Genomic DNA, 26,269 nt, shown 5'->3' with positions numbered 1-26,269 from the left:
ACACATCTGCACACACTCACAAGCACACTGTGGTGGTTTGGATGAGAATGGCTCATATATTTGAATACTTGGTTCGCAGTTGGCAGAACTGCTTTGGAAGGATCAAGACTTGTGGTCTTGTTGGAGGATGTGTGTCACTGGGGCAGACTTTGAGGTTGCCATCCCCAGTGCTGTTTCCCTGCCTCCTGCAGGATGTCACCTCTCAGCTACCGCCCTAGTGCGAGGCCTGCCTGCCTGATGCCATGCTCTCAGACGTGATGGTTTTGGATTGTCTGAAATTGCAAGCCCCAATAAACTATTTCTTCTATAAGTTGTCTTGGCCATGGTGTCTCATCATAGCAATAGAAAAGTAACTAAGCCACACACACACACACACACACACACACACACACACACACACAAGACTGATTAGAGCTCTTGTTTTATCTTGGCTTTATGTATTTATAAAGTTAATTAGGAAAAATTCTTTATCACATAAAATACAATCAAGAGTCATTTAATTATGGAGACACAATCCAAGAAATGTGCTTGAGTGGTTTGGTTATTTGTTAAACAGGAAGCAACCAGAAACACCTATATTGTATAGACTATTGTTTACTTGAGATATATGTGTATGTGTGTGTTAGGCATATATATACATATGTAATAGGCATAATACACACATATACAGATATATATTATATTATGCCTTATATATACACATATATAACACACATATATTGTGGAATATTATTTTGAGATGTGTTACATTCATTTATGCTGTGGAACATTTGTTTAATGGTGCAAAGATGTGTTGCGTTCTTTCATGCTGTATTTGTTTAACTCTGTAAAGCTGCGTTACCTTGCCTATCTAAACCACCTGACTGGCCTAATAAAGAGATGAACGGCCAATAGCAAGGCAAGAGAAAGAATAGGCGGGGCTGAGAAATCTGATAAAGGAGATCAAGCAACCAGATCTAGGAGTGAGAGAAAGAGAACTTCAGGGTCCAGTGATGCAGCTACATAGCCGGACACAGAATAAGAAGGAAAGAAAAGATACATAGAAACAGAGAAAGGGAAAAGCCCAGAGGCAAAAGGTAGACAGGATAAGTTAAGAAAAGCTGGATAGAAATTAGCCAAGCTAAGGCTGGGCATTTATAAGAAAGAATAAGCCTCCACGAGTATTTATTTGGGAGCTGTGTGGTGCTTCCCCCCCTGCAAGAGTGAAAAAAAAAACCACTACAATTATAAAAAAGTTTATTGCTCACAGGGCCACGATAAATAAAAAGTTATATTAAATCAAGCATTAAAAAAAGATATGAGATTGACGCTGCAATAAATGGCATAGTATCTTACAGTAATCATATTTATTGGTAGGAGTATGCTCTGAAATAAAGAAGTAACCGAAAGTACAGCATAGTAAGCACATAAGCCCATGCCATGGTCCTTTATAGTAACCATCAAGTGCACAGCTGTAGTGTAGACTCTTATGTGGCCAGACGTGTAGGAGGCTCACTGGCGCCAGCATCACCCTACCCATGTCGATAATGCGTCCTGCCCCAGCGTTCTGAAAGCTGTGCTATCACTGAGCAACAAGAAGTTTTCAACCCCATCGTAGTATCATGGGACCATGATCACACATGGGTCCGCTGCTGGCTCAAATGCCCCAACAGTCACTGGTGTGCACACTAACTATGTGGAAGATGGGAGCATGCAAAGACGACCGCTCCCGGGGGACACTTCTGTCCCCGAGAAACTCAGACGCAGATCGACAGCCCAAGGCGTATGTCCATGCAAACTTGAGAAGTGAACAATCAAGGTTAAGAGATATTGAGATGAAGCAAATTGTTGTTTTTGGGAGCCCAAATCTGGACAGCTTTTTCATAACAAGATGTTCACACTTATCTAAACCAGAGGTTGCAAAACTACTCCCCATTGCCGCCCATATGCAGCCCACACCCTGTTTCTGTGTGGTCCATAAACGGAGAATTGTTTTCATATTTTTAAAAAAATGGTTGGAAAAATATTAAAAGAGGACTGAAACCTCATGACATGGGAGAACTGTATGAAATCCAAATTTTGTCACCCATAAATAGCTTCACTGAAACATGGCCACGCTTATTCAACAGCCCCTCCCTGCCTTGCTCCCTCTCTCCAGTCTTTCCTTCTTCAGCCATCCTGCCATATGACCTAGGTCGGTCCTGACCTGGAGACTTTCTGCCGTACTCACCTCCGGAATGTCGAGGGCCAGGACTGCAGGCGTGCACTCCGTACTCAGCTCCGGTCATGCGTCTGTGACGGCTGCTTTCTCACTGCAATGACAGCATTAAGTATTTGGAACCGAGAAAGAGAAGCCTAAAATATTTTTCTATCTCATCCTTTGTAGAGAAAGTTTGCTAATCACCGATCATAATAACGCTAGGATGTCACAAGCCTTTTAATATCAAAGCTACTTCTATTATTTTAGTTTCTAAAGTTTTTGTCTTTTTTTAAGATTTATTTCATTTTGAAATACATTTAATGTGTACAGGTGCTCTTATAGGCTAGAAGAGGGTGCCAGGTACCCTGGTGATGAAGTTATAGTTGGCTGTAAAGTGCCCAGTGTAGGCAGGTTTTTAGGCTTGGCATTGTAGAGAAAGAGGCACCTCCTCAATCCCAAGTTCCTAAAGTTTCTAATTCAAGGATGTCTCCCCCACTCCAAGATAGCTTCTCACATAGCCTCAGCTGACTGAGAGCTCCCTGAACATCTGACTGTACTGTCTCTGTCTCCCAAGAGCTGGTATTATAGTGTGCTCTGCTCCAGTTTGTTTTGGCTTTGTGTGATGTTAAGGTTTGAACTCAGTGCTTCGTGCAAGCTAAACAAATACTCTTCCAATTGAGTACACCCCCACCCCCCCCCCCCCCGTGCCAAGAACACTCTTCCGTCAACAAGTCCCACATTTTCAGAATGAAAGCCGCCCCTCTTCTCTGTTGATTTCTCTACAGTCTTTTCTGGTAGCAGGGACATGAAACAGTGGCAGACTGAGACGCCTGTGGTATGTCTATAAGGATGACAGTCTTCCTGCCTAGCGTCCTCTTTCTCTGATAGGAAACCGATGCTGCATCTAAGAGCGCCTATGGTGCTTTCTGGAACTTTAGCGACCCCATAATGGATTTGCCAGATGAGATCCACTGACTATGAATGGAATAAAACGAACTGTTCTTTTTATTGTCTAGGACCTAAAGAAATACAAAAGCGACTTAAATGTCCCAGACACAGGAATTACTTATCAGTGTTCTGAGAGGGCACTTAATATAAAGGAGTATGGTCCCATGAGTAATTAATCTGCCTGTTGGGTCACAAGTAAAACAAAGTGCACAGGATTATCTGTTTCCTACGATTCCTTGTGGTGAACCTCAACTAAATCTTATTTATTTATTTAATTACTAATTTATTTTGTGGCGCTGAGAGGCAAAGTCAGGGCTTTCTACATGGTAGGTAAATTCTACTCCTGAGTTCTATCCTCAGTCTGATTGATTTATCTCCTGAGATCCAAACATAAATTTGACAGTCTCTGTCTGTCCATCTGGGTATTCCTGTCTTTCTCCCACTTTACAAAAGTTTACTAGCTATTTATCATGTGTAAGGCACTCGGCATGCAAAAATATATAAAAATCCTAACTTCTTGAAGACACCAGGGCTCAGGACGAAGACTATTTGAACTTTGGGGTTGTTGAGAGTTAATCCATGACACAGTCACCTTTTCGTACCTTGATGTAGGTGGGTCTTCTATCTATCTGTTGCTTTCATTAGTTAATTAATAAAGAACACTGTTTGGCCTGATAGGTCAGAACATAGGTAGGCGGAGAAGACAGAACAGAATTGTAGGAGAAAGAAAGCAGAGGCAAGAGATACCATGAAGCTCCGGCCCAAGATGGACGTAGGTTAGAATCTTCCCAGTAAGCCACCACCTCGTGGTGCTACACACATTATTAGAAATGGGTTAATCAAGATGTGAGAGTTAGCCAGTAAGAGGCTAGAGCTAATGGGCCAGGCAGTATTTAAATGAATACAATTTGTGTGTTGTTATTTCGGGTGAAAGGCTAGCTGTGCGGGAGCCGGGCAGGATGAAAAGCAGGCCTGCTTGCCTCATCGCTACAGTACCTTTGGCCTTATGGTCTCTTAGTCCAACTTCTCTGGGTTCTGATTGTCTCCACTGCCAATTTCCTCTTCTATTCAATCTCTCTATTAAATGCATTTTTATTTTATCTTGCTTTTGCCCACCCTAGGCAATCTCCTAAATTCATAAATCCAGTTCCTGTAGCACTTCTGAGCTATAGTAGACATCTTCACTGGGGCATCTTCTAACGTCTAGTCATCTCAACCTTCTGGTTGTTGTAAGAGTCCTCATTTCAGCCAATGACGCCTCTGCCCACACATCTGATCTTGGAAGAATTCTCAAGTCCACTGTGACAATGACAGTGTCTCCTTCTGTGTTACTCACCATGTCCTGTCTATTATTAAATTATGTAAAATAGCTCTGCGGGTTCTGGGTATTTCTTGCCCCATTCATGCTACCCTCTTTGCTGGGCAGCCATCCTTCCTCACACATCTCTGAGACACCCTTCAGAACAGTCTCTCCACATATGTTCTTGGCCTGTTTACCTTCATCTTCCCCTTGATAATGTGTTCCAGACCAAAAAAAATGTAGATCTCACTTAAAAGAAAAAGGCAGCAAAATATACGTGTTGTTCTTCATCTGACTTTTAAATATACTTAGTAATGCATTGTGAAGCTCAGTTCCTATTGATGTGTCTGGAAGTGTCCCACAGCTGTCTACCTTTCCCTTCCGTCTACACACTGTTTTGTTTACCCACTTCTCTATTTGGTGGCTTTTTCAGTCTTTAATGACTATAAATAATGCTTTGGTGAAGGTCCTGGAAGAATAATCCTTCAGTACATGTGTGAATCTGTCTATTGGGTAGAGACCTAAAAGTAGGCTTGTGAGGTCAAAAGGCTTTGCATGTTTGAAAAGTGATCAACACTGCCAGGATGCCCTCTACAGAGGTCACAGCAACTTCCTCATCCACTTACTAAGAACAGGTCTGCTTCCCCTATCTGCCTACACAACCAAATACTTGACAATTTATCTCATTGCCTTTGCAATGGCCATGTTTCTGTGTTGAGAAAGCAAGTAAGTATTTTAAAACATTTTAACTCTCTTTTGTATTTCTTTGGTTTCAATCTGTGTGTTACATACTTTGCCCAACTTTCCAGAATTTTGAGTTGGTTATTGATTTCATCTGAAGTAATTCTAACTTCTAGGTTCAGTCAGAAATCCTAGTTGTTTTTAATACCATTCAAAAGCTGGGAGTGCTCATGGCTGTATTGCTGTAGACTATTTTTTTAAGCCACAATCTTGTCATGCTTTTGCTAGATTTAATCTGTATGTTCATGGGGAGGGAACCATGTGTATGGAGGTCAGGGGACGACCTAGAAGAGTTGGTTTTCTCCTACTGTGTGGGGACCAGGGATCAAACTCAGGTCATAAGGTTTGGAAACAAGAGATTTTAATCATTGAGCCGTCTCAAGGGCTCTCAATTTTTTACTCTAATAATAAGTACCAAGAGTTATATGACAGAGGGACCTCACATTTGGCGGTAATGAACTGACCCTTAGAATTCCTGACTGCCTGAAACAGCTTGACAAGATCACTTTATCCTCTATTCAAACCATCTCATTTCATTTCCCTAACAGCCCAATGAAACACAGAATATTTCTTAACTATAAAGTGAGGTTCAGAGAATGTCAGTGACCTGGGTAACACAGCCAGGAACTCTTCTACTTCTGAAACCCTAAAAGACTAGTGCTCCATCATCAACCCCCATTTCACCTTTTTCCAACACACTAGATGCCAATTCTCCCCCACCCCCTGCTTTTTGAGGCAAGAGTCTCACTATACAGCCCAGATTGGCCTTGAACTCACAATCCTCCTGCCTCAATTTTCTGAACTGTAGTATCAGAAACAGTAACAGGTATAGTATAGTAACATATGCATATAGTTTTAGAATATATATAGTAACTATATATAGTATAGTAACAGGTATAATATCATAGCATATATATAGTTTTATATAATATATATAGTAACTATATGTAGTATAGTAACAGTAGAGTAACAGGTTTGTGCCGCTATACCTGCTTCTAGAAGATGGTTCTTCATGTCACTAATTTCTACTAATCTGTCACTCCCTTTTTTCCCTTCTATAAACACCCAATGGTCAGTGCCAAGCTCCAACTATGTGGCAGGAATCTTCACTGGATTTACATTTTAGAAGCCCTCAACTATATGTAATAAAGGGAACGGTAGTGTGGCTTTGGTAATTAAATTATGTTACTATGAAGATGACCAGGGGGGTGAGAAAGGGGATAGGAAAGGACACTTCAGGTGGAGGAAAGGCTCTTGGAGGAGATGATGTTCTAAGAAAAACCAGAAGGAGGAAAAAATATCCCTATAAAGAAAATACTGGAGGCATGGTGGGGCTGGAACCTGGGAGAAAGACTGGAGACCGAGCTGGAGAGCTGGTCTAGGATGCCACATAAGGCATGGAAGGCCAGAAAAGGAGTCTAGCCTGCATTCCAAGTACAAGCAGACGACACGGAAGGATTCTAAGAGGAGAAGCCACATGGTAAGCTTTGGTTTATATTTTATGATGCCTGGCTTGAATAAGTGGTCTAGCTGTGCTGGACAGAACATCACCCACTAGAGCCTGGAATCACAACACTCAAGAGACCGAGGCAGGAGGATAACAACTTTGAGGCCAGCTCAGGCTACATAGTTAGTGAGACTCTTGTCTTTAACCTTTTTCCTCCCTTCTTTTTTTTTTTTTTTAAAAAGCCGTATTATGAGAATAAAGAGAAGATGCTGGTTTGGATGAAGTTGGTAGCAAAGGAGATAGAAAGATTAAGTTTGGGAAATGTTTTAGAGGCAGAGTTGCCTTGAAGGCCTCATGAACTGGACGTGCAAGTTGGAGAAGCAGAAGAACCAAGAAGGTCTACACATGTTTTCAGTTCAGGGAACTGGCGGACGGTGCTGCTAGTCAACCGGAAGATGCCCAGGAGAACCCAGAGTTCTCTTATGTCCGTCTCTTCATTTCCACCGTACACCCATAGCTTTACAGACCATGAGTTCACGCTCTTCCTAGTGTCTTCGTTTTGTTCTTGACGTGCCCTTCAGTCCTTCCTACCTGAGAGCTTCCTCCAGCTCCTTCCTCTGTTCTCACGTGCCCCTCGGTCCATCACAGTCTCATTATCTTTTCCCCTTTGTCAACATACTTTTGGCCAAATAGACAGATGAGCTTGGTTTCTAAATCCAATGGCTTTTCAGCCCCCATTTATCTTAAACTCTCTGGTGTTTAATGTTGTTTTATGTCCTCACAAAGCATCTAAAGCTTCTTGTTCCTTCTCCTTCCATCTCTCCAGTTAGTTCCCTAGCACCCTCCCTTCCTCACCTTTTTTAAGTGGCATTTCCATGGTGCTGAGTCAGGCCTGCTTCTGGTCCTCTATCCCTTCTCATTTGGGGATTTCATTTGTAACCATGAACTCCCAATTATTCTAATGACTCTGACACAGATGCCTCCAGAGTTTCAGCTTCCTCTGGTAAGTAGTACACAGCTTCACTTTGATATCCTATGGATACTTCAAACTCAGTAGGCTTAAAATTAAACTAATTCCTTCTTGCTGTGACCTGCTTTTCCTCCTAAGGCCCCAGTCTTGGTGACTGATACCGCTATCATCCTGTTTACCTAAGCCATAGTCTCAACCATGCGGATAAAACCAATAATCAAGACTCGCTTGTCTTAGTACTGAACTCTTGCCTTTTCTAGAGTCCCCTTCTTGCTGTCTTAGCTTACGAGGTTCCTGTCCCTACCCCCTTTTTTTCCTTAGGATGCTGAACATCCTTCTGATTAATCGCCTGGCTTACAGTATCACTAACAAATTCTCCAAACAGCAGTGATCTTTTTAAAGTGGCCATTAGGCAATTCACTAGGCCGAAGAGCTGGCTCAGCAGTTAAGAGCACTCACTGCTCTTGCAGAAGACCTGGGTTCGGTTCCCAGCACCCACATGGTGGCTCACAACTGCCTGTAACTCCAGCTCCATGGATATCTGACGTTCTCTCCTGACTTCCCCCGGCTCCTATATACATGTGGTACATGCATACACTCAGGCACATGCAAAGACACATTAAATAAATAAATATTAAAACATAATCAACAGCTTTCCATTGGCCTCGGAGTAAGTCCAAACTTCTTAGGAAGGTCAAGCCTCTCACGTGACAGAAGCCTGAACACCTTTCAGGACTTCTGTCACGCATGTGTACAGTATCAACATTTGTGGAGCATCTTCTACTTGCTGGGCACCATCCTCTCGGCTCAGCTTTTTGGGTATGCCTTTTGGTCTGGAATTGGCCTGCCTTTATTTTGCTCACCACTCCTGGAGCTCAGCACCCTCCTCTGAGCTTTCCTGTTGGCAGCATCTCACTATGACGTGACCAACCGTGTCTTCATTCGTGTCCTCATTGTACCATAGGATCCTGTAGGCCGTAGACTGTGCTTACCTTTGTATTTCTAGGACCACAGCAAGCGCTCAATAATGAATTGAGCAGCAGAGTTGGGTTTCAAAGTCAGGACTTCTCTTTCCAGCACAAATCTCACATTTCTTCACACTATTTTTTTTTTTTGTTTTAATATCTTGGGTCTGAGGGATTCTAAATTACAACTGGGTATGTTTATATCTGTTGCTAATTAAAATACAGGCAAACAGATGTTTGGCTCTATCAGAACCCAACTGATAACTGGCTTCGGATAGCCCTTCCTCCATCATTCCACCCCTGGCTCATTGAGGCATTTGGGTTAACTACATCTGGGATAACTGGAAGGCCTATGCCTAGTCTCACAAACATTTGCACTTTTTGGCCTGTTGCTTCTCTACCACGACAAGGCAAAGAGAGACGAAACGCAAAAGGAAACCAGGCAGATCTTCCCCATGTGGCAAGTGACATCAAAACTCCATGCACCACCACCACCAAGTCGCCTTTCACACGAACTCACCCCAGTCGCTACAGCTAGGTGCTAATGGTTGAGAGCAGGAAAAAAAAAATCTAACAGCTAAAAATTGGAATTAAACGCAAGGAAGCATCAAGATCTTTTAGTAAGCTTCCATAAAACCACCACCAACATGCAAAGAGCCACAATGGCTGCCCAAGCCCATCCAGTACACAGAAGTGGAGACCGATCTTTCTGCAAAGCCGGATGTGCTCTATTTTCCATCAAACAAATTATCTCCATCAGAACCCACCTATACACAGTCTTATTTCTCTGCTATTGCCTTGGTGATAGCCTTGTTATAAAGAGGAAGGAACTGGTAGCAAAAATATAAAAAGCAAGGCTTGCCTTATCAGGGACATAGGGAAATCAGTAAGAGAGACATTTAGTTCACAAAGTGACAGGGTTTCCCGTATGTAAAGCAGCCCTGCAATCACACTTAGTACTCTCAGGGCCACAGTGCCAACCCATACTTATTTGTCCTTCCTGGGTCTGGACTGCATTCAAGTCTACGCCTTATTTAGTTGAAATGATTCCTTCAGCTTCAATGTGTATTTTTTTATGCTTCATTTTGGAAATATCACACTTAAATATTTTTTCTTCTTGAGTTTTACTTCCAAAGCTGAGGAATGAAGATTTTTGGGGGGTGAGGAGTGGGGAATGGGTTTTTCTTTGCTTTACATATCAAGAATGGCTTTCTCAAATCACTAATAAAGTAGCCTGGCAGGGCCTTAAGCCTCCTACAATGACGTTTTCCATGAAAATTAGCATTTAATTGGGATAATTTGTTTTCAACGGAAAGCAAAAATTCTTTTCTAAGAGGATCAGCGTGATAATGTCTTACCAGCTCGTGCAACGAGACCAAATATAAACCAGTTCTGAGAAACAGGAAGTGAACCTGACTGGTCTAGTCTGAGTGTCCCTGGCAGTGACGCACATACAGAAATCAAATTAGGAAAACAAGATATGTGGGTGTGAGGCAATCGATAATAGACCAGGATGCTACAACATAAGCAAAGAAGCCTTTAACCAAATGCCATTCATTTTAATAACACCCTGAGCAGTTTGATTTTCCTGTACCACACTGGTGATTAGCGAGCGGGGCGAGCTCGAGTTCCCTAGCAACCGTATGAGCTTTTGAGACAGTCCTTAGCCTTTCCGTTAATCCCCTCAACCCCTTCCTTCGAAATGTATGACTGACATGAAAATGTTGCAAAAAGTGCTTCTGAAGACTTCCAGGAGGGACATGTAAAGGAATAATAATGATAATTAATAATGATAATTAATGATGATAATAAAAATAATAACTGTCCTAAAAACTATAGGCAGGTGAAAAGAGCAATGTTCCTAGGTGCCCAGCCTGTCTCTACTGCTCACTGCTCTCAAGTCTATGTTTCCGATTCCCCTGGGGGAAAAAGGGCAATGGAGCTGAAATTGTCGGGAGTTTAAGGTGGTCTCCTCTTAGAACATGGTGCAGTATTGTTTTGTCTCTCAGAAGCAACCCTCTGAAGGGAGGATGAACCCTGGCGTGTACAGGTGGCCGTTCTGGTAGGCTGACTGATGGCTTGGGCAGGGCAAAATATACCACATTTTCTTTCTCCTTTAAGCCCCATGAATTACCTTGGTCGAAGGTGCTTGGGGTTGGGGGCCGGGGAGGAACGGAATGAAGCTTTTTCTTATTGATTGTTTAATTGCACCAGAGGCTCTGGCCAATAGCGGTTTTTTTTTTTTTCCTCCGTGTGTTCAGTGAGGTTGGACCATTTTCCCACCCTTTCCCCTAGATTTGAAGAAGACAACCCAGAAAGTCCAGAAAGGCTAGAGGAACCTGGGGTGTGTTGGCCTTTTGCTATTCAAGGGTGTCCTGCAGCGCCACAGCTGCTGGGATGAAGTTCCTGGATCATTGCCTCTAGCTGGGTCCTGAGTTCGGGATCTACAACTCCACCCACCGTGTGACCTGGGGCGACTGTCGGGCATTAGTCAAATAATTACTCTTACTGCTACTGGCTGGCCATCTTTTCTATGGCCTGGGTCTCTGTTAGCTGGGCATTTGACTCCTTGGGGCCCGATGGCTCCTAGTGCCACCGCCATCCCACCTAACCCCCCTGCGCGCTCCCTTTCCCAAGGCGACCACCTGCGCCGCCTAACTTACCCTTGCCCCGCAGGGAGGGCCCCTCGGGGTAGCAGAGCCCTCCCTGCTCCCGGGCGGCTCAAGGGGAGCTCGGTGTTTGCCTCCAGCCCTTTGCTACCGAGGATCAGGTTCCTCCCCTCCTCCCCCTCCAGCTCCGGCCGCCGCCGCCGCCGCCTCCTTCTTGCATGACACAGCACAACCGCAGCTGCCGCAGCAAGTCCAAACCATCCGCCCAGGAAGCGCCGCAACCAGGGCTCGGGAGGGGCGGAGGGGGCAAGGTAGGGGTCTAGTCCAGGGGTAATCTTGGCCCCACTTTGCATCACACTCTCCCTCATTGCCCAGGGCAAGCCAACAAAATGAGATTCAAGATGACCAGGCCGAGCCGTGGAGGAATGCTGGGGCTTGCCCGCAGAAGGGATGGGGCCAGAGAGGAATGGGTAAAGCAGACCCCAAGAAAGGGCAGGACATTTCAGGTAAAGAAAGGTAAGCCGGGTCCGTGAAGTCAAGGGCCAGGCTGTGGAGATTAAAGGAGGTCAAAGAGAGGTAAGGAGGTAGAGTTCCTGAGAAGAGAACCAGCTGCTGGTGGTGGGGGCGGGGGCGGGGAGGGGTGTTAAGTATTTGGGAAGGCCTGACCTGGGCACATAAGCGAAGGGCCGGAATTGGGAGATTCAGGGAAAAGATGGGTAAAGGATGGACTGTGAGGTTGGAAGGCCAAAAGGATGGTGGTTAATAGAATTCGAAAAGATGTAATGTGCCATCGTTTATCGCAGCTGATGAGGTAGGAAGGCACACTCTCAAGGCCAGGCCAGAAGGCCATCACCCCTCCCACTCTTCAGGTTACTGAGTTGAGTTCTTTTCTTTTTCACAATTCTGCCCATCTAGTTTTCCTTATAAAAAATGGGAAAGAACATGGGCTAACAGAGGAACAGCCATTTATTTTAGGTTTATAGGATAATATTTCCATTATCCATAGAAAGTTTGAGACAGAGAATTGCAATTCAAAGTAGAATACCCTCCCCAGACTGCAAGTCAGTAAGGCTAAGTACTTCAAACTGTTACTTTCTATACATCATTGGACTCGAATAAGCCTTTAAAGGCTAAGGTTAAAGTTAAATGCTAGCAGTGGGGACAGAATTAGTGGTTTCTAATATCATGAAAATGCACATGCTTGCTTTCTATCCACACACATGCATATATGTATACATAATTTCTAGTGTGTAACATGTACAGTATGATTAAAGGATAAGCATGTTTTCCTGATCATCTTACTTCCAACCAAACACGCGTTTTATAGCAGTCATCTTGCCACCATTTGAAAGAATGTGGTCAGAAAAGTAGTACCCAAACTGCCACTTTGGTTTTGTCTGTACCTTACAGGTCATAGCTTCATACCTCACTTCCTGACACAAACAAGTTTTTACTGTTGTCAGCAACAAAGCCCTAATATAGCTGCGGAAGAGAAAAACTGCGTTGCATTTTGCCTCTTGAGAGCATCATCAACAGTTACCGGAGGAATGTTAATTCCAGAAAGCTCTGAAACTGGTGGTGATGGGAGTTATGGAACAAATGCCTGGTTTTATTTGTTGTTATTCTTTGGGCATTTCTGTTCTACCAGCGATCTGCGAGTGAGCTCACTGAGGGGGCAAATTTGGTTTTTCTTTTTGACTTTGTAAAATTTAATCAGGCCTGAGAGGAAACTCACAGCTTTCGGGAGAAAATAAAGTAGGAACCACGAAATGTCATTTAACAGAGCGTGGGTTTGGTGACTGCAGGAAAGGATTTAAGGACGCTCCTGTTCCGTTTGCTGTGTAATGAGCACGGGCTCCACGCACGCACCGACGCCACAGCTCCCGGATGCAATGGCTCCCTTATCTGGGCTTCTGCAGCGCCACAAGCCCCTTCGGGATGCTGCGAGGGGCTCCTGGTGGGTGGTGGTACAAACGCTGCGGCCGCTACCGCCGCCACCGCCGGTCCTGCTGCTGTTGTTGCTGCTGCAGTCACGTGGGAGCCCCTTTAAGTTTCCATAGAGAGGCCTCTCCGGTGTCACATGATGGACATGATATAATGAAACAACATTGTGGAGAGGAAAGCATTAGGGGAGCCCACGGCTACAAAAACAAGTGAGTGAGAAGAGGTGGGAGAAAAAGAAACTACGCCACCTCCCCTGCAGCCGAGCGCACGCAGCAGCCTGGCGTGACAAGTGGGCGACGCCGGGGGCAGGGAGTGGGGGGGTCCTCGACCCGCCCCGGGGACCCTGTTGTCCACCGTGCGCAGAGCAACTTTTAACCGGCAGCTCCGCACCTGTCTCTGAGTCCCCATCGCTCCCCGCGACCATCCTGGGAAAATTCTAGAAGAATACGCTCTCGGAATCTACGTGCGCATCATTTTCCTCCTCGCTCCGGAGGAAGGAGCCAGAAAGGAAAGCAGAGCTGCGTAATGTTCAGACCACCGGTAAGTTCTGTAGGGTGGGGAAAACGGGCCCAGTAGGACTTGGGGACGGGTATTTGGTGCTCGACTCCCACCCCTGGGGGTGAAAAAGGTGTCCCCGCACTCCCCGTGAGGCAGATGGGTTGGCGCGTCATCCGAGCTATTTTCCCGGTGGACTCTGCTGACGTCCACCCTCGCACTCCCCCGGGGCCTCTGGCCGCTCCCCGCAAAGGGCTTGCGGCTGCCGATCAGGATGCTCGGCGGGCGAGAGATGGAAGGTAGGGCTGCTGCGTGAGACGGGCATGTCGGAGCTATTTCGCCATGTTTGTGTTGCTAAGAGCACTTTTTTCCCCTTTGCGGTGGCTTGATGCCACATGGCTCCTCCGGAGCTGCTGCCGGGTTGAGAGCGAGTGGTTTTTTTTTTTTTTCAATGTCCGCATTCCAGCTAATGTTGCGCAGATAAAATTCAAACTTGAGGTAAACAGACGACGAGGAGGAGGAGGGGAGGGACCGGCGAGGGGGGGGGAAGGACTGTTTCCATTTCGAGATTCCACCTCTTCACTCAGCGGAGACCAACATCCCGAACCTGGAGGCAACTCAGGCATGGCTCCCACGCCCCCCACCTCTGCTGTCAACAAGAAGTAAGGGCCGGGGGCGTGCGATTGGGAGGGATGCGACGTCTTGGTTCTCAGGGGGAAGAGGCAGCCCCTAGGAAAGCGGCACTTTGACTTCGGCTATTATTTTGGCGGAGGGAAGCAGGATACGTTCTTTTGCTCTGGAGATGAGGAGTGGGGAGGCAAGGGGTTCATATCCCCCCCTTTCTTCCTGTGACTACCCATGATCGTGTCGTCTCCACTTCTGCCCCCCCCCAGCATAGTTCCCCCCCTTCCCGCAGGCTGGATGGGTGGGACTTCGGGTTTCCAGAAGACAGGTTATCTAGCAGGTGTGTGGGGTGGGCATTTGGATTTGATAAGTCGCTTGGATTTGGTAGGAGACCATGGAGAGGCAAAGCAACTGCGTAGGTAGAGCTGAGTCTAATACTTAGGTACGGGGGGGGCGAGTTTAAAATCAATAGAGAAAAATCAAGATCCCCCCCCCAATATGTCTGTTTGAGCTCACAGCAAGGCTGCTGCGTGAGTGGCGAGGACGAGGACGAGCTTCGTCATGTGGCACACTGTAGGCTTCTGACAGCTTGGAGCCATCTACCCCCTCCCGCGCGCGCCCGGGGCGGAAGGTGTGGGTTGGGTGGTCCGAGGAGGGTGACGTCCGAGGCGGGGTGGGGACAGGCTCCGGAGCGCCTGGGTCCGCTCGGAACGGCGTGTCAGGGAGGAGGCGGCCACGTGAGGTGGGGGGGTCCGCAGCAGCGCGCGAGCTGGAGGCTGGGGGCGAAGTGCGTAGCAGAAGTCGTGACGGGGGTGACACGCAGCCGCCGAGGCCGCTCACCGCCCACGCAGGCCCCCGCCGCGGGTGGGTGCGCACTCACGCGCCCGCTCCCGGGAGACCGTTTCCGGCGCAGGACCCGAGCCTGGCGGTAAACAGGGTGGCGCCCTCTGCCCTCCCGCCCCCGTCCTGGCGGAGGCGCGCGGTCGTGGCGGACGAGCGGCGGTGGCGAGCGCGCGCTCCCGTCCGCGCGCTCGCCACCCCCGCCCGTCCCGCCTCCTCTGTTTTTGTTTTGATGGAGCCCGCGTGCAGCTGGCGCGTGTCGAGTCACGTGCCGCGGCCGCGAGGGGGCTGGGCGCTGGCGGCCCGGACGCGGGGGAGGGCGCAGGAAGGGTCGCAGCCCCCTGCCCTGTCCGAGAGCTCCGCCGAAGTACGGTCTTGCCAGGCTGGTCGCAGTTATTCCCCCTGGAGCAGCGGGATTTGGGTTCGTCGTCACAGCATCCCTGCCAGTCAGCTGTCCCCCGGGCTGGAGGATCAGCTGAGGGAGTCGAACGGACCTCACAGCTGTGTTATCACTGGACACGGAAGTCTCTCCATCTGGCTCTTCATCCAGGCTGCACGGTATAATCAACCGGAAACCTTTAAAATTATTCCCAGTACCCACTCTCCATAGCGAGGGACCTGAAATCCGAATAGAGTTAGGAGGAGGGCCATTTTCTTCACCACCTCTTTCTCCAGGAGTTGTGACGCAGTAGGAATGAAACTGATAGGTAGCCAGTCTGATAGACTAGATAGTTGTTGAATCATTCATATTTACGCACCCAACAGTGAAAAATAGCCCCAATAGTTAACATGTCGATCTATCGCTAAATGGGGCCTCTATGTGCCAGACAGGATGACTGCGCAAACATGGCTGTAACCTGGAGGAGTAACAGTTTTACATTTGGGGAAGTGGAAGCCCAGGAGGTTCTGGCAGAGGTGATGGTGTGAGGACTCCTGACTGGTATCCAGGGGGGCAGATCCCAGAACACATACTTGGAACCATGACTTGGGGCTGCTTGACCTTTGTGATCAGCCTGAGAACGGTGCGGGCTGAACCGAGGGCCTGAGTTTGTGTATGCGGATTTCTTCTGTGGAGGCTTTTATCTGACATGTTCCCTTGTTTGAAAGGGAGGAGAACCCTCTGGTAAATTCCTTAAGGCCTTCTGGCTACCTAGTCAGTTCACTGTGGAGGAAGTGGGGGGGGGGCTCTTCGCAATAGACGTTAACAGGTGGATCCCTGCGAGTATTTTCGTGTTTGTTGTTGTTGAACATACGTGTAAGCTGAAGAAGAGTTCAGAGGATGCATCTGTGTTACACTCATGGTCTGGTCGTGAATAAGGATGTCATGGTGGTCATGGTTTGGATATGACCAAAAGTACCCCTGTGGTCTGTGTGTCTGTGAAGTTCTGCCATGAAAATTTTGGGGGGAAGCACACACTTTCTGGGGCGTAGAGCCGTACTTTTTACCGAAGTCTCCTTGGTTAGTTTGTTCCTCGTTTGTGTAAATTTGATGGGAACATTGAGATGTGGTTGGGGGTTCCGGTATGTGTTCAGAAAATATGCTTGCTGATAGAGCAGATAACAAGATAACAACTCAGTAAACAGAAATGTCTCCCTAAACACGGAGTTCTGATTCTAATAATCTTGTGACTCATTTGCCTTGTCATCGTTGTCTCCCGTGTCCTAAAGATCTCTGAATATGCACACTAAGGATTGTCACCCAGTAGTGTTTGCTGCGTGGTGTACGTGGGTAAGTATATCAGAGATAGGGTATCAAGGTGAATGTTGACATTCTTTGCTGAGCTAGAGGACCCACCCAGGCCAATGCGACATAACCCGCTGGTTTGGGATAAGTAGTTCTCCGGTTGTGTTCCTTCTCTGTCTATCCAGTGCCACCACCACGAATGACACTTTTCCCCTCAGCATTGTCAGACCATGCTGGCATAGTGGTTCTCAACCTTTCTAATGCTGTGACCCTTTAATGCAGTTCCTCATATGTGATTACCCCCATCATAAAATTACTTCTGTTGCTACTTCATAACTGTAGTTTTGCTACCGTTGTGAATCATAATGTAAATATTTGTGTTTTTGATGGTTCCCTTAGGCCCCTGTGAAAGTGTCGGTTGACACCCCCTCCAAAAGGGTCACAATGTACAGGTTGAGACCGCTGGTTTAGGGTGTCCTTGCGTAGCTCTGTTAAGAGGGCTTGTTTGCTTCTTGGGTATTTCCTTCAGGAAGTATTGGGTATTTCCTGTTGTCTTTTCAAGAACCTTTTCTTAAAAGTGAATTGATTTATTTACGTATTTGGGTGTTTCATCTGCATGTACATCTGCACACCAAAAGAGGGCATCGGATCCCATGGGATTATAGTAAAAGACAGTTGTGAGCCACAGTATCGGTGCTGAAAATGGAACTCAGGGCCTCTGGAAAGCAGCCAGTGCTCCTAACTGCTGAGCCATCTCCAGACCCCATCTTGGCTCATTTTGTCAGACAGGACTTAATTGTTTGTCACATGCTGGGTGCAAAAAAATGGTTCTTTTCAAAGCTAAGGAATGATTTTTAAAAAAACAGTGTGTCAGTGGCACATATTAACAATAACTTCTTTTGCATTGGCCGCCATTGAATTCTTATATTTGCATCGCCTCCCTCCCTCCCTTTCATTTTGAAGCATCCTTACCACCTCTGCTGTGAGTTGTCAGAACAGCACACAGTCTTGTGGAAAACAATACGGTGTCACTAACACAGTTATAAGTGGACTAGAGAAGACGATAGTGACATACAGTGATTTTCACTTGTTTACCAGTTTTGCGGGTTTTTCCCCCCTTTGAACAGTGGTTTTTCTTACTAATACTGAGGGAGAGCAGCTTGCTGCTATTGCCACTTTCCCCCTTCTTTGGGGCAATAGAAATGGCACCCATTACCAACGGATATGCTTTTATGTGCTGTGGTAGGACATAGATGCTGCTTCAGATTTCCTTATACTGTCATTTTCAGATTTAGTATACAGAGATGTGTGTGAGCCCCTCCGCCCCGCACGGCTTTCGGAGATGACGAAGCAGTTTCCAAAGCTGCGATCTCTAGCCTGTTACCTGACTTACATCCTCAGTGTGGCTTGTGTGACGCAGGAACTGAACTTCGAGTTGATCCACTAGTGGCAACAATACAGGACAGCAGGGAGGCTTTGCTTCCCTTGGAGACTGACATGGAATGAGCAAACATTTAGGCTAAAGTAGCGTACCTTTAAAAGAAAATCCTAGGGCACTGGCACAAATGCTTCTCATTCCTAGATTATAGGCACTTGCTGGTGATGTTTTATCTGACCCGGGTGAGGCCCTCATCTGTAGAACATCTGTATTGTTACATAAGCTGTCCTACTTTATGTAGTCTCCCTTTCAGGAGCAGAGTGGAGAAGTTGGGGATAGCTTTAATGACAAGTAATTATTTACAAACGGATGGGAGTGATTGGTGCCTGTTACAAGTTGAATGTTGTTGTTGTTGTTGTTTTTTAATGTGCTGTAAGGGCCGGGCAGGATTTGTCTTGCTGACGGTTACATCTCCAGGGCTTATCACACTGCTTAACATTAGGAGCACTCAAATATTTGTTGAGTAAGTCAGTGGTCACGTCGCCCAGCCCTAGCGCCCATGTTGAAGGGTGGAAGAGCACGGAGGGCAGGGACTCCGACGTCACGGTACTTCCAAGGCATTCTGGTTAGGTGTCACCTTGATTTCTCGCCTGTAAGAATCGGAGCAGGAGCTGTCACCCTTATTTGATGACAGATTAAAAATAGTCGCAAGATGCGGTGTACGGGTCAGAAGGGGGCTGGGAAGAATATCCACACAGACGAAAGGAAGGATGTATTTCCGTTGTGTTCTGACTGTCCCTGTACTTCTGGGAAAGAAAATAAAATCTGTGCATTGACGAGCATGAATTAGGTAAATTGACTCATGGAATAAGAAATTATATGTGTTAATAATTCTAAAAAGAAGACCAGAAATACAACCCCAAGCGTGGTGTGATATTGAGAAAACAGCTTCAGCATAAGAACGGTAGTGGACTGTCCGTAACTCTTCAGTCTCATCGTAACACCCGAGTTAAACTTCTCCAAGAGGATATTTAAGGTAGATGTAGAAGTGGAAGCAAGTGTTGATTGGTGTAGGTAGCTACTAGGAAATAGATGAAAACCATAGGACATTGCCAGTAGATGAAAACCATAGGACATTGCCGACATGTTTAGAACAAGAGCGTGGAGGTGGGAAACTTGCAGTTTTCTTCAGTGCATCAGATTCTGTGCTGGTGCGGGTTGGTGATGAGATGACGTGCATGGTAGTGTTTGCAGAAAGGTGCTGCATAGGCCCCGCCATCTTGTGTGTCACATGAGCCTACTTGTCGCTGTGAGTGTACCTGTGTTCTAGGTCTGCTTTATCCTATGGCTTCTTCTAGAACTCCTGCTTTTGGCACTGTATGTCCCACAGTGAAAACGAGTTTTACTATAGAATAAGCACAACACGGTTGGGAATACTAACCTATCACTCAAAACAAAATCAAAAGTCATAGAGATCACTCCAAGGTGAAATGTGAATTGCAGAGGGAGCAGGCAACCTTCTCTTAAGAAATTTCTGTCTATTCTTTGTGGTTAGGTTTTAAATAACCCTATCTACCTCTTTTCTTTTTGTTACCTCTTTTTTTCTTTTCTTACTTAGACACGGTCTGATTGGGTAGCCCTGCCTGTCCTGGAGCTTGCTATGTAGATCAGCCTGGCCTGCCTCTGCTTCCCAAGAGGAATTCCTTTGGGATCAAAGGTGTATGCCACCACAACTGGCTGAATCTTATCGATAGAATACAAATAATAATAACATAAACAAATGCAAGCGTCTCAAACTGTCAACCAAGTGTTCCAGTAATTCCCGCTGTTGCCTTAGAAACAAAACCAAAATACAACCTTAATAAGACAGAACCAAACACTACTGATAGCAACAGAAGTGAGCTGGACTAAACAAATACAAGAAGCCTGTGCTGCTTGACACATGAGAGGTCAACCTTGTGCAGGCTGCTTTTTAGGTATTCGTTATAGTTGGTTAGCACAAACAGTTTATATTTGCCTGGGTCTAAGTATCTGGAGATACTGTTAGATTGACAGTACAGAAACCAAGTTGCATTTGCCTATGAGAGCCCGTAGTACTGGTAGGATTCAGGTATAATGTTAAAGAATCACTTTGAGCTTGCTAAAAGCTGTTTATAGTGAGTGACCGTGGGCACTATGTTCCTATAAGAATTTAAGGAAGCTGGGTGTGTTTCCAGTGGCCATCCTGGCAGAGGATCACAAGTTCAAGGCTAACCTACATGGTGAGCCTCTCAAAAGCAAACAAAAAAGGTTAATGACAAAATGATTGGCCTTAGTTCTTTTCTTTATGCAGTTGGTTACATTGGACCCATGGTTATCAAGCAACAGAGGGCTTGTTAGAACACGTATCTGTGGCTTCACATGCCTTCCGACTAGGCAGGCCTAGGGTAGGCTCAGTAATGTGTACTTAGATTTCCCAAGATTGCTGGTCAAGATTCTCAGAAGACCACACATTAAATTAGGTAACCTTTTCTGCTCTTTGTGACTCCACACGCACATGCACGCATGCATGCACCTCCCCTCTATGTACCCGCTTACATTGCAAAACCTTACCTTTGCTTGAGTTCTCCTTCATGACGTTTAAAAAATTACTGCATGGTAATAATTACAAATTTTTGACAAGTTTCTTGAGCAGCCCATGTTTTCAGAAAACCTTGAACATTCTAACTCATTATATATGTATTCCTGAGTAGTCATGGAATTCTTAATAAAGATACATTGAAGTCCGGTGTAGTGGCCCATGCCATTAATCCTAGCACTTGGGAGACAGAAGCAGGCAGATCACTTGAGTTCAAGACATGCCTGCTCTAAAAGCGAGTTACAGGACAGCTAATTAGATTAGATTAGATGCTGTTTATTAAAATATTTCTGATGGCAAAGAACAAAACTGTAAGCTGCTGATTTAACTTCAGTGTGTTAAATCCTAACCAATTCCTCTTTTGTTTATGCGTGTGGATATTTTTCCTGCATGTGTGTCAGTGTGCCATGTACATGCAGTTCCTGAGGAAGCCAGAAGAGGGTGTCAGAAGCCAGAGGGTCCCGTGCAACTGGAGTTACAGATGGTTGGGAGCTGCCTTGTGGGTGCTGGGAATTGGATCTCCGGAAGTCAGTTCTCTTAACCACAGAGCCACCTCCTGCCCTGTAAACTGATTTTTAACATAGAGCTGCAGAGTGGTGGTTGCCGCAGTATTGGAGCTCACTGAAGAATGGGTCTATGGCACACAAATGTTTTTTCCAGCTAATTACATTGCTTTGGGTCTGTACTAGACTGAGAGCAACAGAGGTCCAGAGGTCCTCTGAGAACAGCTGACTTAGGCAAGAGTGTGTGCACAGGAAGGAGATGCCCCATGTTTATATGTGCAGGATGCGTAGGAAGTCAAAGCACTGTCTGTCTGTGGTTCAGACGGCCCAGTAACAGCTCTGAGGCTTCTAAAGGAGAGGCCTGTGGGGCTGGGATCTGGTTGCGAGGGGTCAGGGCTAGCAGATTCATCTTAAAAGCAGACAGCATATTCTTGGGGTGCTGTGGGTCACTCCAATATGGCTTTTAAGGGCTAGGCTTCTGGAGCCACTCTAAGTTATGATCAGGTGATTCAGGGTCGGAAATGAGCTGAGTTGAGATTTCACAGCGTATTCTAACGCGAGGGAAGTTGTTGGAAAGAAAAGCCATTCCCAAGGGAAATATGTAAAAATCTTCCCTGAGAGGGAAATCAAACAGGACCTGTGAGGAGGAGGGCCTGGTGACGGTGAGATCTTCTAAGATCTTAGAACATTTCGAAGACTAATTAACAAAACCAATTATAGCAGCACACAATTTTCTGTTAGAAAATGATTGCGAGCTTTATTTTCTGTGACTGTCTCCACATACTGCTTCTTAACTCATGTCAGACTCTGCAGAGTTCTGCTCGAAACCAGTGCTTCCGTTTTTAGATGGCTTTAATAATTGCTCACATGTTTGAATAGGTTTCAAAGGCAAGCATGTCGCTTCCTCCAGAGTGTGTGTGATGGATTCGTGTGGGCCACAGCGGACTGCCGCCTGCCTCCAAACTGGCTCCTCTGCGCACAGTTTAGTGTTCTCTTGAAGTCCTATATTTTGTTTTTGTTTTTTTCCCAAAGATTTATTTATTTATACAGTATCCTGCCTGGAGGCCAGAAGAGGGTACCAGTTCTCATCATAGGTGGTTGTGAGCCACCACGTGGTTGCTGGGAACTGAACTTGGGACCTCTGGAAGAGCAGTCAGTGCTGTTAACTGCTGAGCCATCTCTCCAGCCCCCGAAGTCCTGTATTTTGTAACTGCTCTTAGGAAGCACTGAAACATAACACTCTGGGAGCCAATTTAGTACACACGTGACTTAGGCTTTTACAGATGGGGCTCTAGGTTCAAATCTACTTTTGAAAAGACGTGTTACTGAGATCTACAGTCTTTTTTTTTTGTGTTTGATGAAGGGAATGGAGTTGTTTATTGGCTCAGACACCTGGACATGTTCTCTGCAGTTGACTCTTTAGATTCTGTTTTCTTTTGAGATAGTCTCACACTGGGGCCAGGAGTCCCTTTTGTACTCACTTCTGTAGTCCAAGCCGCCTTCAAGTGCAGCAGCAGGTCTTCCCGGGCCAGCCTCCCCAGAGCGAAAACCTCTCCACACAGCTCTGTGCAGGGAACTCTGTGACACAGTCTTAGATACTGAGAGTTCTGGGACCCCCAGAGGGTCGGTTGTCCCGGTCTGCCCTAGGATTCCCTCTCCGAATCCTTCCTTCGGCATCCCTTCTCCTTTTCGCTAGAGCAGCAGTTCTCCATCTGGAGGTCTCAACCCCTTTGGGGCGGTCAGATGAACCTTCACAGGAGTGTTGGGGCACATTATTTTCAGGTGTGGGACTTTTGTTTATGCTGCATTTGTTTAACTGTGTGAAGCTGTGACTCTTTGCCTGTCTAAAACACCTGATGGTTCTAATTAGGAGCTGAACGGCCAATGGCCGATAGCAAGGCAGGAGCAAGGATAGGCGGGGCTGGCAGACAGAGAGGATAAATAGGAGAAAGGAGGAGGCAACTGCAAGAGAACAGGAGAGGAGGATATCGGAGGTCAGCTACTCGGCCAGCCACAAAGTAAGGAAAGATACAGAAGTCAGAAAAGGAAAAATGCCCAGAGGCAAAAGGTAATCGGGTTAATTTAGGTTAAGAAAAGCTGGTTAGAAACAAGCCAAGCGTAGGCCAGGCAGTCATAACTAAGAATAAGCCTCTGTGTGTGATTTATTTGGGAGCTGGGTGGTGGGCCCTTCAAAAAGTGGAGATAGTAAAAGATAACACAACACGGGGGGGGGGGTCTCCTTAGAGACTGCAAGATAAATTACCTTATGATTCATTAACAATAGCAAAAATACAGTTATGAAGTAGTAATGAAAGTAATTTTATGGTTGGGTCACCACAACATGAGGAACTGTATTAAAAGGGTCACAACATTTAGGAAGGTTGAGAACGACTGCTCGAGAGTTCTGAAAAATCTGGGGGCTGGAAGGAATGACTCAGCTGGTAGAGTGCTCAGCATGAGGACTTCACCCCAACCCACATGAAGGGCATCAAGGAACACGTTCCTAATCTTTGCACTGGGGTCCATCCCAGCGAGTCTCAGATCTTGAGAGAGATCTGTCTCTCAAAAACAAGAAAAACAAGGTGATGGTATCTCAGGAAGGACACCTAAGACAGACCTCTGTCCTAGGAACATTCCTGTATGTACCGTGTACTTACACATACACATGTACCTGTGTACATACACACACCAGCAACAACAACAAATCCTATGCTTTAGAGTTAAAATGTGAAGGACAGTTGTAAGGAACTGTATTCGGGAGCATCTGTCCCATTTTCTTTCAGTCCATTTACTCTAACCTGTGAGAACTGGTTCTGTCCCGGCTAGGCGTGCAGTGTCTGAGGACCAGCGGCTCTTCCTCCCTCCACACACTCTTCCTGTTCCTGTCAGCTCTCTTCCCGTGCTGCTGCTGATCTTAGCCTCAACATTGAGAAGTACTTACCATCCTTCTGACAGTGATTTGTGGCTACTTGGTTACTCTGCTTGCCGCTCTTCCCTTTAGGGCCCTAGGAAGCTTCTTTCCTTGGGGAGACTTGGGATGGACAAAAGGGCTTGCTGACCCTCGGATGCTAAATAGATCCTATTTGTACACTGGTACATGCAGTCTCTTCCAGGGGTGTGTGGTTATCACACATGGCTGGTAATGGAGAGAAGTGGGGTCTTGATGTAGGGACCAAGGTGAGAGAATCCAGAATTCCTTAAATGAGTTTATTAAACTCATTATTGCTGTGGTGAGAACACTTAATTACGTTTTATTCACATTCCTAATTTAGTTCTTTGAATTTTGTAGTTTTTCACAATTTTATACTATTTAATACAAGGTATGTTAAAAAAATTGTGAAGGCGCTATAATTTTTTTTTTCTGCTTCTTGCTTGAACCTGCATCTCTTTGGCCCTCTCTATCCTGGAGTTTAGGTGAGTCCGAAGGACACCCTCTACATTCTGTGCCATTGGCAGAACTCTGGAGGTTGAAGTAGAATCCTGCATCTGGAGAAGATCGCCGACCAGGATTCGGAAGGTTCCTGCTGCCTTTTTTGCTCCCAGGAGGAGGTGGCTTCTAAAGTCAGACAGCCTTTCCAGTGATGGTGTTTGAACTACTGAGGGAGTTTCTGGGAACTAGCTTAGCGTTTCTGTTACTTCTTATGCACTCAATTAAAAAGAAAAAAAAAAGACTATCCCAGATCTTCCCTTTTGCACAACTTGTACAGGGCCCGTGACCTTGAGAGCTTGTGTCCTATTTTCAGTCCTGTTTTCAGGGGAATTCTTGCCAGTAAGAGATCCCAACTACACCAGGCTGCTTATCTGTCCGTGGTCAAGGCCACTGGCGGTTGTCCTGCTCGCTGGTGTCTCCTGGCACCATCTGCTGTGCTGCACGTGCTGTTCATGTTCGGAAAGCTTTGGGTGCTACCCGTCAGGGTTAGTTAGAGCTGGGTGAGAAGGCTTAATCAATCACCTTAGTCCTAGAGTTATGTTACTTTGCCTTTGCTTTTCTTTAACCTTTTCAAAATTTTATGCTGTATGTAAACTCTGTCTGAAGCCTTTCTTGTCTGAAAATGCTCAGGTTTTGATGGGAAGAAGTAAAAACATTTTTAAACATCGTTCATAGCCCTTCTTTGGATTTCATCTTTGAACTTTCTACCTTATGCTTTTGCTGTGTAGAACATAACTGTGCATGTGTTTATATCTTCCTTTTATTTTCATGGGAAAGTATTCCCAGAGCCCTCCTTGCTCCCACTTTTAGGGAGTTCCAACTTGAGATTTTTTTTTCCTGCTGCTAATTTAATTCTGGAAGAGAAACCAAGGGCTCCGCTCATAGCCACCCTTCTTTGTAACTATCTAATGAGCCGTGTGCAACAAGGACTTCTTTGCTTTAATGAACCAGTGTCCTAGTTAGTCATTTCATATTATTACCAGGATTTTTTTTTCAAAATCAGAGATTTTTAAAAATATAAGGTCAGGGCTGGGGGTGTGCTGCTCAGTGTAAGAGCTTGTGCATAGTGTGGGCCTTGGGTTCAGCCCCCAGCACCACAAAAGCCAAAAAGATTATTCGGGAATACAGACAGCAATTTCGGTCTCCAGTGTCCCGATGACGTTTCTATATTGGGGACATGGTGGTGGCATGGTAACGTAGGCACATGCTCTGTCCAAGTGATCCCAGACCGTTAACCCAGAAAGTCACCCTGCGTTCTTGAGGAAAGCCGCAGCAGCACCCCAAGAGTCGACTGGAAATGCCTGTACACTGCCTTCATTTTGTTGTTGTTGGAGGGTGTCTCCTGGTTGCGAGGGCAGACCTGTAATTGTGTGAGCTTATGTAACACTTGCTAACATACCGTGGCGCCCTTCTGGAGTCAGGGCTCTGAGCTTGGGGGAGGTTATTCTCCAGTAACCTGTGGGCTCCTGGACGTTAACCCCCACCCCGGCGTGTATTTGGGATTGTGGGTATTTGAGTTACTTTTCATTGACAGTCCTCCGAGTCTTCAGTGTGGAGCCTAGCTAAAATGTGCAAGTAACTGTGATCTCTTTGGT

At 46.0% G+C, this 26,269-nt stretch overlaps 1 protein-coding gene and 1 long non-coding RNA gene across 12 annotated transcripts in view; one reads left to right on the top strand and one right to left on the bottom strand.

Annotated features, from left to right (window-relative positions):
* LOC146889447 (uncharacterized) overlaps positions 1 to 11,672 on the bottom strand; it is a 175,483-nt gene extending 163,811 nt beyond the window's left edge. For 3 of the 10 annotated variants that reach the window (XR_015736706.1, XM_085683698.2, XM_085683699.2), the window contains exons 1-2: positions 11,214 to 11,659; positions 2,210 to 2,291 (exon numbers count right to left, since the gene is read on the bottom strand). The gene's annotated coding sequence lies outside the window, so the exon portion shown is untranslated. Of the gene's footprint in view, positions 1 to 2,209; positions 2,292 to 11,213 lie in introns of all 10 variants that reach the window. The other 7 variants (XR_015736709.1, XR_015736710.1, XM_087901890.1 and 4 more) reach the window with 4 other exon arrangements.
* Positions 11,673 to 11,828: 156 nt separating this feature from the next.
* Positions 11,829 to 26,269, top strand: part of LOC146889446 (uncharacterized) — an 85,163-nt gene continuing 70,722 nt past the window's right edge. The window contains exon 1 of one of the 2 annotated variants that reach the window (XR_014999901.2): positions 11,829 to 13,643. This is a non-coding gene — a long non-coding RNA (uncharacterized LOC146889446). Of the gene's footprint in view, positions 13,644 to 14,155; positions 14,261 to 26,269 lie in introns of those variants that run through there. The other variant, XR_015736662.1, reaches the window with a different exon arrangement.

Source organism: Myodes glareolus, chromosome 25, assembly GCF_982192425.1.
Source record: "Myodes glareolus chromosome 25, mMyoGla1.1, whole genome shotgun sequence".
Lineage (NCBI taxonomy): Eukaryota > Metazoa > Chordata > Mammalia > Rodentia > Cricetidae > Myodes > Myodes glareolus.
This window is presented reverse-complemented; position numbering and strand designations above follow the sequence as displayed.